Below are 20,729 nucleotides of genomic sequence, written 5' to 3' on the forward strand. Positions count from 1 at the left end.
CTCTGTCCAGTGAGATTCTCCAGGCAAGAGTACTGGGGTGGGGTGCCATTGCCTTCTCCATGATTTCTCTACTATATTATAATTAGAGTTAACCTGTCAGTCTCTCATCCACTCCACATAGAGGCTCCTTGAGAGAGAGGCTATATATTATATATTTCTATGTATTTTCCATCTAGCATACTGCCTAACAGATACTTAATAAATTCTGTTGGAGTCTTCACTGGTGGTCCAGTGGTTAAGAACCCACCTTCCAATGCAGAGGACGTGGGTTTGATCCCTGGTTGGGGAACTAAGATCCCATGTTTCATGGGCATCTAAGCCCATGCACCACAACTACTGAGCCTGTGTGCTCTGGAGTCCACATGGAACAACTAGAGAAGCCCGTGCGTCACAACCAAGATGCAGCATAGCCTCCCCCCAAAAGTTATTAAAAAATAAATATGTTGAATAGATGAATGAACACTTGCTTTGCTGCCTTCACTCACCTCCTGAAATTCTACCTTCTGTCAATCACCAGTCTTTCCACTGAGTTTGTCTCAAGCCCATTTCTTCTTGGACACTATGCCTGACCTGAAACTTTTCAAAGATAATTTCACATGCTGATTTTGCTGTAGTAAAGAACAGAATTTTTTTCTTCCCTTCATTGATTTTATGTACCAGAGGGATGCTTGAATTCTACTGGTCATAAGACTTGAACTTGAAGCTAAATAGCAAATTTTAAAGTTGCAGACATTGCTATCTATTGATTTCACGTGTCCCCCTCACCCCCCAACCATTTAACTTTTATTCCCTTGTTACACACATTTCACTTTTACATATAGGAATCTCTCCTGAATATGCAAGCTTCGCTTTTCCTTCCGTGGAACTTCATCCCACGAACCTTGCTTCGTGACATCAGCAGTAGTTCCTTTGCTGTCCCGTCTTGCGCTCCCTGCCCCTGCTCCCTCCCCTTTTTCCCTTTCATCCAAGGAGTTACTTTCCATCGAATTATTGTGATGGCCTGAATTTCTCCAAGCCCTCAGTGCCACTGAGGCATGTTGCTCTGTGTCTCTAGAGTATCAGTAAGCCCATGTTAAAGCCTAAAACGAGGCTCTGAAGGAAGGTGAACAGATCTGATACTATGGGGCAGGATCAGTACCTAAGCTGCCAATCATCTTGTGATGGCTGCATGTAGTCGGTGCCACCCTGATGAAGAAGTACACAAATGTGAGGTTTGAGGGGGACCAAGAAGTTCCTCACCCCCAAATATCTTATTTACCAGCTGTTTGAATTCCTAATGATCAAAGTTCAAAGGCCATCATTTAGTTTAAAAAAATCTTTCAAAAAATGTAAAAGTCACAGAAGAAGATAACATAACTTCACATTTATGATGCCCACTGTAACTTTAGTGGAGTTACCTTTATAAAGGTGAAAGAGTCTAGGTGTCACATCCAGCTTTGAGGAACTGAAAGTGAAAGTGAAGTCGCTCAGTCGTGTCTGACTCTTTGCGACCCCATAGACTAACCTTCCAGGCTCCTCTGTCCATGGGATTTTCCAGGCAAGAGTACTGGAGTGGATTGCCATTTCCTTCTCCAGGGGATCTTCCCAAGCCAGGGCTCAAACCCGGGTCTCCCACATTGTAGACAGATGCTTTACTGTCTGAGCCACCAGGGAAGTCTGAGGAACTGAACCATAGACCGAAAGTCTGGAGAGGAGACAGGTATTCAGAGTAGAATTTCAGATGCTTTGAGGCAAGTGCAGTCCTATTCCCCATCAGGACCTCAGACCTCTCTTAGAGGTTCCCTTCTTTCCTCTAGTGTCTGTAGGAAATTATCTAGAAATTTCTGTATCAATTCTTTTTCTATCCGTTCTGTCATTTCTTTGTCTCCTTAGTTGCCTGGCTTTGGAATCCTCATCTCCACTCTGTCCAAGGCTACAGCTGATACGCCTGCGAATTGCTTCTTGCAGTCCTGGGAACTCTGACTTCTGTCATATTTATGCTCTCAACACTGCACGAGACTGTGGTGCAGCACAGTGTAGGCAAGGGCTTAACTTTTGATGAGGCTTTAGAACAGCTGTGGGATAAAGAAGGAAGTGGAAACTCATGGAGCAACTTGCTGTTGTTTAGTCGTTTAGTTGGGTCTGACCCTTTGTGACACCATGGACTGTATCCCACCAGTTTCCTCTGTTCATGGGATTCTCCAGGCATAAGAATACCTGAGTGGGTTGCCATTTTCTTCTCCAGGGGATCTTCCCAACCCAGGTATTGAACTCACATCTTTTACATCTCCACCAGGGAGCCACCAGGGAAGCCCATAGGGAGCAACTTATAATTGCTAAAACGTGACCATTCTTTGAAAACCCAGGTCAGCTCTATCCTTGCCAGTTCCTGTGTCAAAGATTACTACTGTCTATCGTATATGGTTCTCCTCTCATTTTGGGTTCTCAGGATATACTTTTATCTCCCTTGCAGTTGAGTAAGGTCACAAGATTAGTTCTGATCAATGGTTGGTGAATGGAAGCAGGATCAACTCAGGGTGTGGGGTGATCCTGGGCAAAAATTATTTTCAAGACTCCTGCCTATATAAGCAATTCAATCTAAATATATATTACACAGTCATGGGGTCATGTAAGTATATTTATCAATGAAGAGTGAGACTAGTGGTTATAGAAGAAATAACTATGTATTTGATTATTGTTCAATCAGGGAAAATAAAGATTTTTGTAGTGTCCAGGCACCATCTCTTTCCATTCAAGATCAAGAACCATCTTTTGGACTTCTTTATTATCAAATGCACCATTTCTGGCTAATTTCATATCTCCCACTGCGGGTAAAAGACGGCACCACCATTATTACAAAGCTGTGGCTATTTGGAAACTTTTTTTGTCTTGAAACAATATAGGTCTTTCTGCTTCTGTGCTTCTCTAATTCCATGTTTCATGCTGATTACACCATCTTTTCTGACACTGCATTACCTATTCTGCTGCTTCTGAATACTGGCTTCTAATGATTCTCTCAAAGGTTGTTGCTACGCTTTTCTGTTGATGACCACACATGTAAGTGTGGACCCTGTATGAAAGAAAATGTGAATGATAATTCAGTTTTGGTCATGTTAAGTGTACTGTTTAAAATTTTACAGTGGAAGTAAATTGCATCACACCTACCAGCCATGTCTTCTTTTCAGCCTTCAAGGATGCACTCCTTGCATTTCTAGAATGTGATCTCTTTCAAAATATTTGCTGATAGCATCCCTGAATTCCACACACTGACACCAGCAGGGAAGATAGGCCCCTGGGCAGAGGAGAGGAGTGGTTTCATTCACACAGGGAATGTCTGGTTCCTTGTCTGGCACTGCTTCAGACAGACTCAGAAGAGTATGGTATTGCTGCCATAATTGGAAGCAAAAGAAAACCTCAATTGAAAAAGTCCATTGAGATCAAGGAGTAGTGATCTAAAATTTTACCCTTGAAAAAGACATATACCCCTTCCTCCTGACTCTCATGTGACACAGAGCCTTCAAAAGGGGTGGTATCTGTGCTGCAGGTCAGAGTGGGAGGTATAGAGTAAGAATGCCAGCTGTCACCCTTGGGTCCTATACACTGGAGATGGCATTGTGAACTGAACACAGACAGAGCTGACGTAAAGGCTCAAACATGTTTAAGCCCAAGGGATGGCGGGGGGAACAGATGGTAGCTCAGAACACATTTTTGTCCAATGTGAGTGAGAATCACCACAAATGAACGTGCCATCACCATTCCGGCAGCCTGATCTGGTGTAAGATCCTGCTGACCAGCAGGAGTAGTGTCTGCTGCACCAGACTGGCCTCCTGGAACCAGAGCCAGACTCATGGTACCAGGATGCTTCCATGGGCACAGGTCTCAGGGTTCCTTGGGACATCTGGTTGATTCCGTGTATGGGATACAGGGTCAGAAAGTTCCCAGAGGAGCATTGAGGGCTAGGGCCCTTGCAGGTCCTGGTCTGGGTTGAGAACCTCCTGGACCACACTGCCAGTCCTAGCCAAGTCCCAGGCACTGACGTGGCACTCCAAATTTCAGAGATTCCTAAGGTGTGGCCCATGTCAAAGAAGCAGCAGTGCTGAGTAAACAGGACATGGTCACTCCTGGCCCGAAGCACAGAAAGCCCTGTATGTACTTCCCCCGTTTCTGCTGCAGCAATAAGGAAGCTGCATCTTTCAAATTGTGCAGCTAATGGTAGGTGTGGGGAGCAGAGTTTCCTGCTGATCCCAAGGGACACATAATGTGAGTGAGAAATAAACTGGTTTTGTGTTAAGCCTATGAGGGTTTAAATCACAAGAAAACCGATCCTACCCTGACTAATACAGATCCTGTACATGGCACTGGCTCTCCAGCCAGAGGGCAGCCTCCGCATGTAATCGTTCCTACTTTATAAGGTTGAATTGAAGCAAACACATATCCAGTTAGAAAGATAAATGTTAGTTATTATTTTTATTACTACAGGCTATTTGTTCTTGTGTTAGGGACTAACACAACAGTTAGCTGGGGACTTCCTCAGTGGTTAAGAACCACTGTTGAGTGGTTAAAACTGTGCTCGCAAGGCATGGGGTGCAAGTTCTGTCCCTGGTTGGGAATTAAGATCCCACATGCAGTGTGACATGGTCAAAGAGAGAGAGAGAGAGAGAGATAAAGCTTAAAAAAATATTGTTAAACAGTGAGCTCTCCATTGTGACTGAATATTTCTTCAGTTGACTAGATCAAGACCTGCCCTCTGCATTTTCTTTTCTTGTCGTGTAACTACTTTTTTAAACAATGATAGATGGGGAAAAATTTTATTCCTACTAATGAGAAAGTTCCATCCTTCACTCTCAAGGGGATAGCCTCTCTGCACAATAATTTAATGTACAAAACATTTATGAAACCCAATTAAGCTCAATTGTGGGGTGCAGAGTGAGCTTCATACACTATAATATTTGTAAACTCTGGTTGAGTACCTACAGTTTGCCAGGCAAAACTCTAAGTGTTTTACGTATAGTAACTTATGTAATTGTCCTTATACAACCCTGTGTCACGTGCACTATCGTTTTTACTATGCCTATTATGAAGGGGAGAGGTGCAGAGAGGCTTTGTTCAAAGTCATGGAGCTACTAAGTGTTTGATTTAGTTTTAGCGTGAGCAGTCTGGTTTCAGAGTCTATGATCTTTTTTTAAAATATAATTTTTTTTTGTTACCAGATCAATCTGCTTCATCCTCCCTTGCCTTTCCTTCCGTCCTCCCTCCCTCTCTTCCTCCACATTTCCTTTCTTTTTTCTTCCTTTTTCTTCCTTTCTTTCTCTCCTTACTTTTTTTCTTCCTTCGTTCCTCCTTTCTTTCTTTCCTTCTTCCTTCCTTTCTTTCTTTTGGACTGTTTCTATAAAGAACTGAAGATCAGAGATCTTGAACCATCATCATGTAGTCTTCTGGATCTTACCTTCGTAATTCTCAAGAACATGTAGACACAAATTTCCTCAAAAACTATATATGGGTAAATATAGTTATTTGAGGCTTAATGAACCCTTACTACAAGGCAGCGTTTGAGTCTTCATTCACTTATTCAGGAGATATTGACTGAGTGCCTACCATGTGCCAAGCAGCATGACAGGCATGAGTGGACAAGGTGGGCTCTGCCCTGAAAAAAAATCTCACATGTACTTTACAGCCTCCTAACAAGTTTTGACAGCCCCTACCATCCAGGTTTAGGGTACCCTGCCACAGTTAGTAATTGTCTTGAATAATCCATATTCTTGAGTCTGCAACCTCATGGACTGCAGCATGGCAGGCAACTCTGTGGAAATCTCCAGGCAAGAATGCTGGAGACGATTACCATTTCCTTTTCCAAGGGATCTTCCTGAGCCCAGGGATCAAACCTGCATCTCCTGCCTCTCCTGTATTGCTGGTGGACTCTTTATTGCTAAATAAAGAAGCCTATATTCTGGGGAAGCCCATATTCTTCCCATGCCTACTTATTTATAGTAAATTGTCCACTGTAAAATATGACTGCAAATAAAATTCTGCCTATAGAACCAGTAAGGGGAGATGTATGACCCAAAGGACCAGAAGAGGGATCTCTGGGTAGAAGAGTTTTGTGGAAAGTACTTCATGTGGTCTTTGCCAGCCTCTGTATAGGTGGCATTCATGGTAAATAACCCATCTGCCAGTGCAGGAGATATAAGATATGTGGGTTCGATCCCAGGATCAGGAAGATCCCCTGGAGGAGGGCATGACAACCCACTCCAGTACTGTTCCCTGGAGAATCCCAAAGACAGAGGAGGCTGGTGGGCTACAGTCCATAGAGTCACAGAGGCAGACAAGACTGAAGTGACTTAGCACACCCACCCAAATGAAGTAAAGGAAGGGGGAAGGAGTGCCCTCTCTGGTTGGTAGGGCACCAGGGCAGGGGAGTAGGAAACAAATAACAAATAAGCACAATCCCAAAGCAGCAGCTGAGAGTTTTACTCATTGGAAAGTTGTCATCTCAGCCAGTGAATATCAGAGCCTGACATCAAATTTATTGTTGACAAGACTGGTATAGAAACTGTTGGAAACAGTCCTGGCAACCCCTTTCACTTCAGCATTGGTAGGCAGGGACCTTTGTCCCCTGAGGGGGAGATTCTCTTGAAGTTTATTTGATGCTGTCTCAGTGGGTGGATTGGAGAAGGAAATGGTAACCCATTTAGTGTTCTTGCCTGGAGAATCCCAGGGACAGGGGAACCTGGTGGGCTGCTGTCTATGGGGTCGCACAGAGTTGGACATGACTGAAGTGACTTAGCAGCAGCAGCAGCAGCAGCAGCAGTGGGTGGAGGAGAAGTGCTCACAGAGGACACTGAGGACTAGCCACCGTTTCTGTGCAGCATTTCCCCCTTCAAACCACAGACATGCACTAAGTGCTGCTTATTGGGCACTGTGCCAGGCATGGCTTGGAAAGCAATGAATAAGATGTAGGCTCCACACTCCTGGAACACTCAGTCTACAGGGGTGGACACTTCCCAGCTGGCACTAGTGGTAAAGAACTGCCTGTCATTGCAGGAGATAGAGGAGACATGGGTTCGATGGCTGGGTTGGGAAGATTCCCTGGGGAAGGGAATGGCAACCACTCCAATATTCTCGCCTGAGAAATCCCACAGAAGAACCTGGTGGGCTACAGTCCTTGGGGTCACAGAGTCAGACATGACTAAACAACAGAGTGCACGTAAACACACACACACACACACATACTTCCATAAATGACAACAGTGATACACTGAGGTTTATGTACTGGGGTAACAGGGTTATTAAGGATGTCAGAGGAAGGGCACTTCTCCTTAAGAAGGAAGTTGGGGGTGCAGATGAAGAATAGAAAGAACTCCTGCAAATCTTCAGATGAGGCTAAATTACATTTTAACATTTCATTTTCCAGATTATGCCTCCTAGCTGATATGGCCTTGAGAACAGCATCTGTCAAATATGATTGTATAGCCTCTTGATTTTCTATCTCTAAAGAAACAGGGTGCATATCTTTCGAGTTTCTTTGTAATTGCACTCAGCGTCATACTCCCTCTGCTTGCCACTGATAATAACGAGCAAGCTTCTGATTTCAGCACAGAGGTGCTATTGACCTCACCGGACCTCTGCACTGAAAATAGATCTTTGGTGAAAAGAAGGCAATACAATGTAAAACAGCCTCATTTTGATCCTTATCTAGTGGTAGAACTGCTGTCTATTTATTTTCAAGTGTTTTGCATCGCCAGCATATTTTAAGGACTGACTCTTAACTATTTTTCAAGGAAAGTAAAACTGCATGATGAAAAAGAAAAAAATCAGAGAAGTTTAAAAAGATGGATAAGCTTGTAAAGGGCAAAGGTTGAGTGACTACATAGAATTCAAATGATTCTCCTTGCTGAATAAGGGAAGGTCTTTCTTTGCTAAAAGGAGACTGGGGAAGGTGGGACAAGTATTTATTTGTTAGCAATTAGCCTTTCAGTTGAAGAATAGATGAGAGGCTTAAGCCTAGCAAGCAGAAATTGGGTGACTGTGGGCAGAAGAGATAGCAGGTGAGGTTCTTGAAATGGAGAAAAAAGGCTACAGCTGTTCATGCTTTGTGAAAACAATATGGATTCAAGTGGAGCTAACTGGTGAAGAAGATGAATATTCTAGAGTTAGAAACTTTATGAAATCCCTGGCTCTGTTTTCTACCTCACCAGTCTGTGCCAACTTACTTGACTTATTTAAGATTAGTTATTTAAAGATAAATAAATACTTGATAATATTTTTGAAGTAGGATAATTATTTTTATTGCATTAAGTTGTGTGATGATTCAAGCTGATGATGAACCAAGCCTGGCACAAAGTGTATGCTTAATAAAGAGGAGTTATTTACTCTTTAAAATGTTGATGGTCATCTCATTATTATGTGAACACAGACTTCTTAGTGCTTGGGTTATGATAACAGTGTGAAGTATTCTTCATAATCAGGCCAGGAGGATGAGCCAAAGGAAGAAGCATAGGTCTTCTTACCCATGGATGACAGGGGGTAGGAACTCTTTCTTGCTAGACAGATCTTGAAAAAATGTGAGGTGAGAGCTACACTAGCCATCTTGTAGCCATGAGGAAAAAGCCTGGAATATCTATGAATATCTCTGAGAAGCAGGAGAGGAAAGGCAATACAGTAAAAGAAAAATCAAAAGAGAGTTTCAAATGTGTTCCTTTTTATGTCTGAGTAGTATTCCATTGTGTGTATGTACCACAACTTCTTTATCCATTCCTCTGTTGATGGACTTCTAGGTTGCTTCCATGTTCTAGCTATTGTAAACAGTGCTGCAATGAACAATGGGATACATGTGTCTCTTTCAATTTTGGTTTCCTCAGGGTATATGCTTAGGAGTGGGATTGCTGGGTCATATGGTGGCTTTATTCCTAGTTTTTTAAGGAATCTCCATACCGTCAGTTCTAATGAGGTGGATGAACCCAGAACCTATTAGACAGAGTGCAGTGAGTCTGAAAGAGAAATATAAATATCATATTCTAACACATATATACAGAATCTAGAAAAATGGCACTGAAGAATTTATTTACAGGGCAGCAATGGAAACACAGACATAGAGAATAGACTTATGGACATGGGGAGAGGGGAGGAGAGGGTGAGATGTATGGAAAAAGTAACATGGAAACTTACATTACCATATGTAAAATAGATAGCCAACGGGAATTTGCTGTATGGCTCAGGAAACTCAAACAGGGGCTCTGTGTCAACCTAGAGTGGTGGTAAGGGGAGGGAGATGGGAGGGAGGTTCAAAAGGGCGGGGATATATGTATACCTATGGCTGATTCATGTTGAGGTTTGACAGAAAACAACAAAATTCTGTAAAGCAATTATCCTTCAATAAAAAATAAATAGATTAAAACAAAGAGAGAGAGAGAGAGAGAGAGACTCACTCCAGATAACATCATTCGATTGGTGAATCTGGTCAGCCTGAAATTGGCATTACCCCTGAATTTTCTCATTCTTGAACCAATGCTTTTTGGGTTTAAACTTCTTTGAGTTTTCTGATACTTGACATAATATAGTCCAGGTAAAAAATAATAAGTCACATCTTTTAGTTTTTGATAGAAAGAAGAGCATTTTCCTCCATCTTTTCCTCTCTTGGATGTAGACTTGAAGCTTGGAGCTGTATTGGCTGATTATCAACCATGAGGCAAAAAAACTCGAAAAAAGTGCTAAAAGAAGCTTTGGAAGCCTTGTCCTGACCTTATAGAACCAGAAATACACCAAGTTCACTTCTTGCATTAGTTTGCTAGGGCTGCCATACAAAGTAGCACAGAGTGGGAGGCTTCCTCAATAGAAATTTATCTCCTCAAAATTCTGGAGGTTAAGTGTGAGATCAATGTTTCAGCAAGATTGACTTCTTCCAAGGCTTCCTGACTTGGCTTGTAGATGGCCATCCTCTCCACGTTTCTTCACGTGGTCTTTTGTGTGTTACTGTGTTGAAATCTCCTCTTTTTATAAGGACACCAGCCATGTGGTATTGGAATCCATCTTAGTGACCTTCTTTCAACTCAAAGATCTCATCTCCAAATACAGTCACATTCTGATGAACTGGGGAGAGGTTTAGGACTTCAACATAGGAATTCTGGGGAGAAACCTATGACATTTTTATGGCAGAAAAGTGACATCTACAATAGTAATCATATTTCAGATTATGTTATTCATACTTTACCACTATGAAATAGTTAAAAACTAATGGCAGTTGTATATTGATGGATATATGTGGAATCTAGAAAGATGGTACAAGTGAACCCATTTGTAAAGCAGAAATAGAGATACAAATGTAGAGAACAAATGCATGGCCACCAAAGAAGGAAGCGGGGGTGTAGGATGAATCAAGAGATTGGGACTGACATATGCACACTACTATGTATAAAATGGATGGCTAATGAGAATCTACTGTAAAGCACAGGGAACTCTACTCGATGCTATATGGTGAGCCAAGTGGAAAGGAAATCCCCCAAAGAGGGGATATGTGTATACATATGGCTGATTGAATTTGCTCTATAGCAGAAACCAACACAACATTGTAAAGCAACTAAACTCAACAAAACAACTGATGGAGGAAGTTCATTATACTTTCCATTTCTACTAGCTTATGATCTCATATTTTGGTACAACTCATAATACTCAAGAGAAAGGTAGTTGCCGACAAAAGATGTTTTGCTTCTGAGTTCAGGGAACACAGATTCTGTTTCTCTTTAATTTACTTTTTAAAGATTGCTTTTTCTGGAATTCCAGGAAATAAGTTTAGGTCTTTCAGAGCTTAGAAAGACTGTAGGAGAAGGAGAAATTTTTAAAAAAATAATACAGACTAGGCTTTATAAGGGCAAGATCCCATTCCGACAGAAGTCTAACCAATGGGATTAATGAATTGCCCCTGCCAATACCAGAGCATTTTTTTTTGACTACAGAATGCAAAAAAAAAAAAAAAAAAAAAATAGCAACCCCCGCTTCACTCCAAGACCATATTGCTAACTTTCAACTCTAAAACTTGAGCTGGTAACTGTAAATGTTGACGTTTTCAGCTGTACAATGGACAAACTGCCTTGGTACCTTAGACAGCCCTCGAGCAGACCAGTCCCAGCACTTGAACAGAGCATTCCTCTTCAGGGGACGAAAACCATGTAAGTTAGATTCTAGCTCTGTTAGTGGAAAGAAGAAATACATGTCTAAGTGCTGAAAAGTCAGCCTTTAGAATACTGACCATGACTTTTTTATTTCTGAAAAGAATATAGTTCACTCTATATTTACACTATTAAGTTGATACAAAGTATTAACAATCTGACCATCATTTGTTTTCTAATAGTTTCTAATTGCTCAAGAGGCAGTCATATTTGAAATGAGATTTGAGTAATGAAGAAAAGTCCAGTGTTTGAACATTATTCGTGTAGATACAGTAAAGCCTTAACGACTTTTTCTTCCAGGATTTTAATATAAGGCCCGATCCCATATCTCTATATGAGTTAAATGCTTATATCTTTCTTTTTTTTTTTTTGTTATTAATGGAGTTTTAGCTTGAATAGAAACTCAGCAGGGGACAGCTGAACCAGAACTGGACAGAAGCGGCTTTTTCACCAACTATTTGTTTTGTCCAGCAGAGGGCACCTGGAGCTCACACATAAATGGCGGCAGCAGCAGCATTTAAAATATCTGTTTCATTGCCTCGGTGATTCTTAATTAACACAAAGCATCAGGGTTTCATTGACACCAATAAAATGAGGTGACTGCGACCTTGATTAATAAAATGTGTAATCATCTTGGAAATATCGGGAGTTAGAAACTTGTTAGATATTTCTTCTTGGTGATTACATTGGCCGGTAATCAATAAAAACAAAATCTAAATTGCAGATTGCTCCAGTTCAATCTCCAGGTTAAAAACTTTATTTCTTCTTAAAAATAAAATTGAATATACATTTGTGACAGCTTAAGGATTAGAGAGTAAGATTAAATAGCATCTTTTATTACTATGTGAGGAGTATTGAATTGTCTGATACTTCTCAATATCAAATAAACAAGTTTCAGGCACAGGGGAAAGGAACGTTAGAATGTTATTGATATGTTTCTAAAATTCTACTTTTTCAATTTCAGAGTCCAGATCAAGAAGCATAAACGAGGAAATTGGAAATCCCACATTGTTCTATTTCCGAGTGAAAAGCTTTGACTCACCACTAGAGGGCACTATTCACCCTCTCATCTTTCTGAAGGCTTCAGCCCAGCATGGCTCGTTTTCAAATGAAAATAACTGCATTTACTAAGGTTTGTGATTTGTTTAGAAATAAAAAGAAGCACCCCCATGATTCTGGGCAGATTTACCCCCCTAAATCTCCTGTTTATTGTGATGCAAAGTCTTTAACTGCATCAAATGTAAACTGGAAAAATTCAGCAAATTAGGATTGCCTGTGCAACTATACATAAAATACTTCATCACTAATTTTTTAGGTTTACAAAATAGACAAATTAAGTACAAAATTAAGAAACTTTATGCTTCTCCTTTCATGTTTTATAGAAACATGTTATATTGATCACTATGGTACCATATCTTTGTGATGTTGCACACCACAAAGCCAAGTAATTCATTGGTTTCTTTTCCTTATTTTTCAGAATTATGAGTGTATAATTGATCTCATACAGATCCTTCTCATTGCACTAATTTTCTGGGGTTGGTCTAGTATATCCACAAATCTGAGGTTTTACAACTCTGGTTTATCAGTAATGTATGTGGTAGATGGTATTGTTATTTGAAAATTTTACTCCACATTCTTCCCGGGAGAAAAATACTTCCCCATTCCATCATGCTGAACTTGGTCAACGGAATGCAAGAAGTAACTATGCTGCTGCTGCTGCTGCTGCTGCTAAGTCGCTTCAGTCGTGTCCGACTCTGTGCAACCCCATAGACGGCAGCCCACCAGGCTCCCCCGTCCCTGGGATTCTCCAGGCAAGAACACTGGAGCAGGTTGCCATTTCCTTCTCCGATGCATGAAAGTGAAAAGTGAAAGGGAAGTCGCTCAGTCGTGTCTGACTCTTAACGAGCCCATGGACTGCAGCCTACCAGGCTCCTCTGTCCATGGGATTTTCCAGGCAAGAGTACTGGAGTGGGGTGCCATTGCCTTCTCCGGTAACTATGCTACTTTCAAGCAAAAGCTTTAAATGTGATTTAATACCTCTTGCTCTTCCTTTCTGTCTCAGGAATGCATACCTTATGCATAGTGGCTGCCCCTTCAGCCTGGGTCCCTGAATGTGAAGATAGTACATGAAACAGAACCAAAGTATTCAGAACTGAGTGCTTCCCTGTTGGCTCAGATGGTGAAGAATCTGCCTGCAATGCAGGATACCTGGGTCCCTGGGTCGGGAAGAACCCACTGCAGTATTCTTGTCTGGAGAATTCCATGGACAGAAGAGCCTGGCAAGCTACAGTTCATGGGTTTACAAAAAGTTGGACATGACTGAGCGACTAACACTTTAATTTTTATTCAGAGTTGAGTGGCACCTGCTGACACATGAAGTCAGCAAGAATTGTGTTGTTGCTAGCAACTGGAGTTTGGGGGTTGTGTTTTGTGCAGCAAGCTGAGTAATATAAAAATGGATATGAGGAGTGGGGTACTTTTGCAGGAAAATAAAAATAGGTGGCAACTGCTTCTAGATAAAGCTGTAGGTGGTGTAAAAAAACTATTGTGGGAAACTAAAAAGAGTGATCAGATCAATGTAATAGAAATTTTTTTCTTCTGCAGCGGCAATAACTTGGGAGGCAGATAGCCTATGTGATGAACTTATTATAGCTTTAGGCGGAAAGGTGTTTAAACAGAACTGTCCTTGTGTGAGTTAGTTGTTATTTGCTGCATTTGACAGGCTATTTAACAAGTGAAATGAATCCAGAAAATAACTGGTCTACTTGCAAGATGGAACTAAAGAGAAAATAGGCTCAAATTCTGGGATTTTAGGGTAGAAAAATGGGACTGTTTTTAATCTTCAACTGGTCAAAGGTCAAATGGAGAAATGCTTTGAACCAAAACCACTAATTAAGACACTGGCTGAGATGAAATTACAGGAATGGCTACAATTCCTAGAGACAGGATTCTGGAAGAGCTGATCAAGCCTGTAGCACCATTTATTAAGTCTAGAGAAAACCTTACATCCATCAGAGAAGTGTGGTGGAGATAGCTGGAGATGGAAATGGAGTCCAAGAGGGGAAAATTTGTTAAAATCCTTCAAAGAGTTGTAGTGCCAAAAGCACTGTCCTACACCATTAAAAGAGACTGTGACATTTCGAGACTATTTGGGCAAGAAGCAGGCTGAGAAATCTGGGGTGGTAGAGTCTCTAACGTCCTTCACGCGTGCGTGCTAAGTTGCTTCAGTCGTGTCTAGCTCTTTGTGATCCTATAGACCTGCTAGGCTTCTCTGGAGATTCTTCAGGCAAGAATGCTGGAGAGGGTTGCCATGCCCTCCTCCAGGGGATCTTCCCCACCCAGGGATCGAACCCAAGCCTCTTATGTCTCCTGCATTGGCAGGTGGGTTCTTTACCACTAGCCCCACCTGGGAAGCCCAGAATGCCCTCCACAGATTCATCCAATAGCATTAATGGAAGGTGTCCTGGAGGATGGGATCCAGAGTCACAGAGAATGAGGGATCAGGGTGCTGCCCATGGGTAGCAGGACCCATGGAACATTCCTTCCCCTAAGGTGGGACTCATGATGTTTGCCCAGCAGATTCTCAAAGCTGCTGCATACCAGTGATGGCTAAATATTTCTCATCTTTCCTCTTTATGAGTGGTGGTTTTTATGCAGCTATTCTGTTCCCTTCCACCACTGTATGTGGGTACGTGTGGGTTGTTTCAAGCCTGGTTTAGAGACTACCATGAGATCTTCAACCTAGTACCTAAAGCCATTATGGGATGAGACTTTTTGGGTGTATTGCTTGCAAGCAGGTAAGTAATTTTAAGTAAGAAGGGAAAGAAAGTAAATATTCATGAAAGGTCTGTGATAGGTTGTATTATTGTCTTCAAATATTTCTTCCCTTCCCTTGTCCTGGGCAGGAAGTATTTTCCTGCTCTATTGATGTTGGGCTAGACCATGTGACTTTTTTGGGGACTAATGGACTGTGAGCCAATAACACATATGCTATATTTAAACAGAAGCTTCTGATGTGACTGCCTCTTGTTCTTCGCCTCTGCCCTAAAAATGAGCATCTCCCGGATAGGGCTGTGCCTTTATCTGAGGTGCTTGAATAGAAGGACACAGGGAATGGGACTGCAGTCCTAGTCCATTCACAGGTGCAGACAAGGGATGGGAAATAAATGTTTGCTGTCACAAGCTACTGAGACTTGGGTTGTTTGTTTCTCAGTGAATTGCCTAACGCAGGGCTTGAGACCTTGTCTAAAACCCCCTTTGCAGTTTTGTTCAAAGGAGAGAGAGACATCCAAATAGGATTTTGCCTTTTCAAAAGGAATAATTTTAATGATTGCATTCCAAGAAATCTTAGCTTATATGCGACATAAAATAAAATGTATTTTTCCTTATTAAAACGAAGCAAACATGTACTGATATTGAAAACTTCAACACAATATATTTCCAATTGGAGGACAATTCCGCAGTAGAATAAAAGATGATTGGTTTATTTAATATAAGACTCTCCAAATTATTTGTTGTGAAATAGTGAGTCGGATCAAGCCATTTGGAATGCCTTTCCTTAACAGTGAACTGGACACTTTTGAACACTACATATGAATTATTGACATAAGACACGCCACTGAGAAATGTCTGTTTATGTCTCTCAGCTCAAAGCTGAACAAGTGATCCTCCAGCCTGGTAGCACGTCAACACTAGAGTGGAGGATGATTTAGAAGTACAGCCCACATGACGTGATCCTAGTCGTGAATTCAAACATTTGCTGACCGTTGCCTTCTTTTACAAATCAGAGTGAATGCAAGATTTGTTGTTGTTCAGTCATTAAGCCATGTCTGACTCTTTGCCAATGCAGGAGATACAAGAGACAGGGATTTGATCTCTGGGTCAGGAGGATCCCCTGGAGAAGGGAATGGCACCCACTCCAGTGTTCTTGCCTGGACAATACCATGGACAGAGGAACCTGGCTGGCTACAGTCCAGGGAGTCACAAAGAGTCGGACACAACTTAGCAATTTAACAACAACAAGTATGAAGAACTAAAGGTGGAGTTATAGGTACCACCCCAATAAGCTCACAAAACCTTGGATGAATTTTGTCTGTGCTTCAGGCCGCAATATAAGTTGCATTTAGAACCACGCTCCACATTTGAACCTTGTCTGTTGTGTGGAGGGGTAGCAGAGATGAGGTAGAAATCTCCTGAACTCCTGCAAGAAGTGAAGTGACTTTTAACGGTGATAACAATAGCATCAGCAGCAAATCAAAGATCAGAGTTAGAGTGTCAGTAAGCAGGGGACCTGTGCTCCTCTGGCTCGGAAATAGGGTAAGTGGGGGAAATGGGGAGAGGAACCTAAGAAAGGCTAAAGGCAGTGAAAAAGAGTCTTCTGCCCCAAATAATTTCACATCCCAGTTTTTCTATTTGGGTCAATACAAGTCATCTTCTAAAATGAAAAAAATCCATTAGGAAAAGTAGATTTTTAACTTCTCTAAGACCATAGGGAATAATTCCCTGAGAGTTTGGCGAGCCCAGGGAGGGAGATCTCTCTGGAGCTGGAGTGTTAAGGTGTATGGAAGCCTGGGTGAGGTGACAGAGCTGTGCCCAGCCACAGCCTTGGGCTCTAAGCCACCCTGGGCCTGTGTGGGCACTTGGTTCAGAGGGGAGTGAAGCAGGTCATGTCTGTGAGTGCCTAGGGAACCCCTGAAGTATGCCTTCTCCTGGGCTAAATCCCATTTGGAACATAGTCATTCCCCCAAGTATATCCCCCATAAGGACTTCTCTCTGGATTTAAAAAAAAAAATTTTTTTTTTTTTTTATTGGTGCATAGTTGATTTACACTGTTGGGTTAGTTTTTCTATAGCAAATTGATTCAGTTATACATAAACATACATCTATTTAAAAAAATTATTTATTTATTCATTTATTTTCTTTCCCATACAGGCCATTATAAAGTACTGGGTAGAGTTCCCAGTGCTATGCAGTAGGTTCTTATTAATTATCTATTTTACATATAGTAATATATATATCAGAGAAGGCAATGGCAACCCACTCCAGTACTTTTGCCTGGAAAATCCCATGGACAGAGGAGCCTGGTAGGCTGTAGTCCATGGGGTCGTGAAGAGTTGGACACGACTGAGCGACTTCACTTTCACTTTTCACTTTCATGCGTTGGAGAAGGAAATGGCAACCCACTCCAGTGTTCTTGCCTGGAGAATCCCAAGGACAGGGAAGCCTGGTGGGCTGCCGTCTATGGGGTTGCACAGAGTCGGACACGACTGAAGTGACTTAGCAGTAGCAGCAATATATATATGTCTGTCCCAAACTCCTAATTTGTCCCCTCCCTTATGCCCTGGAAAAGACTCTGATGCTGGGAGGGATTGGAGGCAAGAGGAGAAGGGGACGACAGAGGATGAGATGGCTGGATGGCATCACTGACTCGATGGACCTGAGTCTGAGTGAACTCTGGGAGTTGGTGATGGACAGGGAGGCCTGGCGTGCTGCAATTCATGGGGTCACAAAGAGTCGGACACGACTGAACAACTGATCTGATCTGATCTTATGCCCTGGAAACCATGCTTATTTTCTACATCTGTGACCCTGTTTCTATTTTGTATCTAGATTCATTTGTACCCTTATTTTTTAAAGATTGCACATATAAGCAATATGTGTGTGTGTGTGTGTGTGTCTGCTCAGTCATATCTGACTCTCTGCAACCCCATGGGCTGTAGCCCACCAGGCTCCTCTGTCCATGGGATTCTGCAGGCAAGGACACTGGGGTGGGTTGCCATTTCCTCTTCCAGGGGATATTCCTGACCCAGGAATCAAACTGCATTTCCTGCAGCTCCTGCATTGGCAGGTGGATTCGTTACCACTGTGCCACCTGAGCATGTGATATTTGTCTTTCTCTGTCTCACTTGGCTTCCCAGGTGGTGCACGCACGCACTGTCTGACTTTCTTCATTCGGTATGACAAGCTCTGTTTCCATCCATGTTGCTGTAAATGGCATTATTTCAATATTTTTTATGGCTGAATAATATTCAATTTTGTGTGTATGTGTGTGTGTGTGTATACCACATCTTCTTTATCTATTCATCTGTGGATGGGCATTTAGATGGCTTGGCTGTCATAAATACAGCTGCACTGAACATCAGGATACATGTGGCTTGTTGAATTATGGTTTTGAGGTATGGGCCCAGGAGTGGGATTGCTAGATTGCTTTTTCCATTCAGTCAGCCACAAATACTTGTTGACCCTTTAATGTCCATTTCCAACCTGATTGATTTCCTTGGCAGATTAAGCTCCAAGCTTCCTACCTGATTCTCACTCTCCTGGGTGCTTCTCACATCACATCATCTCAACATCTGTTTGGGTACCAGATACACCGAAGACAACGTCCAAGATTTATTCACCTTTGCAGCCCTCAGCCCTGTATCTGAGCATCTTAACACATAATGGATATTGAAGAAACACTAACTCTTGGGGTGGAGAAAGAGGAGAGGGAATCAGAACAATTACAAAGATGCAAAAAAATAGTAGCAGGTGGTTTTCCAAATAAGCTTCACCATTGTGAAATTTTCCCTAGAGTTACAGTGAGCCCAAGTGCTTCTGAGAATCATGAGGCTTGCAGGTTTTTGGTACATGGTGAGAGTCCTAGACTGATCTTAGTGCTGCATCTCTCTCACACTAGAAGATGTTTGGTTGTGGTGGGCGGCGGGTGTGTGGTGCTTTGTCCACTATGCCCATCTTGTCTTTGACTTATAGTGGTTAGGTGAGGACCTGTGGCTTCCTGGAGTCCTGCCTGTTTACCCACAAAGGAGGTTGATTATTTTGGATCCAAAAACCTCTCTTTTTCTCACTTTTGCATGCCAGATCGGCTGCAGAAGTGTTATGGACATTTCCCAGCTTTTTTTTCTTTCTGCTCAAAGCTGTGCTTTCTCTTTTATGGTACATTTCCTTTGCTTTGATCTGCTTGTGGTCACCCCCACTTTGGCTTACAAAATAGCAGGCTGTCGTGACTCCTCTTTGTACAACCTGCCTGGTGATGCTAGTGGCAGAAGGCTTTGCTTTTTTTGCCAGCTACATTGGTTTTCCTGTTGTGCTGTAAAGGTGCCACTATTTATTTCTTTACTGGAGAGGGTATGGTGTATGTGAAGAGGGAGAAAGAAAGAGCAAGCGGAAAGATGGAAGGAAAGAACAGATGGAGAGGGGCAGGCAGAAGGGACCAGGAGAAAGAGACAGGGATGGGGGAGTATTCCTTGCTGTACAGTGTTGAGAATATCATTTTATTTAAGCTTAGGTTAAGCTCTGAAGTCAGTGGATGGAATGCCCCTCTGTCTTATTTGGGAATTTTTTGCTTCTAGTTGCTTCTTCCACATTTCCGTCCCATATGCTGTTCCTTGGTTTTCCACAATGTCATACCTCACTGGATAGTGCCAGGATTATGGAAAATTCCTGCCATTTATTGAATGCCCACTTGGCCAAATACTGTGGGTATCTTGTGTCTGATTGTCACTCAAGTATAGGACCAGAGCAGTTTCAGCACTCTATCCTCAGGCTGGGAAGAAAAAGGTAAATCAAAAGCTCTAATCTGAGAGACTATGGTCTTAATGTATGTGCTGACTCTTCAGATGGCATAACAGCTTCATCCATTCAAATGATTTTTTTCCCATTAAGATTCTGAAGGAGAGACATTTTGGGGGAATTCAGCAGGCACTTCTGGTGCCTCCCCTGGTGGCTCAGATGGTAAAGAGTCTGCTCACAATGTGGAAGACGCGGGTTTGATCCTTGGGTCAGGAAGATCCTCTGGAGAAGGAAATGGCAACCCACTCCAGTATTTTTGCCTGGAGAATCCCATGGTCAGAGGAGCCTGGTGGACTACAGTCCATGGGGTCGCAAAGCATCAGACATGACTTAGTGACTAACGCTTTCACTTTCAGCAGGCCCAGGTACCCTAAGGGGCATAGTTGTATTCAGAGGACCTTTTCAGCATAAGTCTCCACCTGTCTGAATGCTTATTAATAGTGCCCCAGAGCCAGATGGGATTCTATGCAGGTGAGGTTCTCAGTCCTCACTTATTTCTGCTCAGGCTTGACATGATAGTAAAATCCCACTCAAGTCTACTTAGCTATAAAGAATCAAGGACTCTTGGGTTTGAAGGAAACTTAAAAAAATATTAAATCTAATCCAATGATTTCTAATCTGGGACATACATCAAAATCATTTTTCAAGCTGTAAAATGGCATATTCTCAGGCCCAATACTATGAGGTCTTTGTTTTGTAGGTCTTCGGTGGTATCTGGGTTCAACAAGTGACTCTGAAGTGCAACCAGGTGGAAAACCATAAATCTAATTTACTTCTCATGATGTCCAAATACTTTCTTGCTTGATTTGATTTTCTATTTCTTCATTACTGCATCTCTGGGAAATATGCAGAAAGCAGAACATGAGGATTGTTTTCTGTTCAGTTCCACAAAGAAAATTGGTGACTAGGGCATTGTGTTAAGAATGACTAACTCTTCAAACTTATTGGAATAGCCCACTGTATTAATTATTCAATATATTTCCTTTCAAAAGAGCTATTTCACCACTTCCTATGTCT

General features: G+C 42.0%; 1 long non-coding RNA gene across 4 annotated transcripts in view; it reads left to right on the plus strand.

Moving 5' to 3' along the window:
- The window catches only part of LOC112579728, a 53,425-nt gene that overhangs the window by 15,798 nt on the left and 16,898 nt on the right, over positions 1-20,729 (plus strand). For 3 of the 4 annotated variants that reach the window (XR_006545431.2, XR_006545429.2, XR_006545430.2), the window contains 2 exons: positions 11,043-11,141; positions 12,106-12,273. This is a non-coding gene — a long non-coding RNA (uncharacterized LOC112579728). The remainder of the gene's footprint in view (positions 1-11,042; positions 11,142-12,105; positions 12,274-20,729) is intronic. The other variant, XR_003104064.3, reaches the window with a different exon arrangement.

Source organism: Bubalus bubalis, chromosome 16 (genome assembly GCF_019923935.1).
Source record: "Bubalus bubalis isolate 160015118507 breed Murrah chromosome 16, NDDB_SH_1, whole genome shotgun sequence".
Taxonomy (NCBI): Eukaryota; Metazoa; Chordata; class Mammalia; order Artiodactyla; family Bovidae; genus Bubalus; species Bubalus bubalis.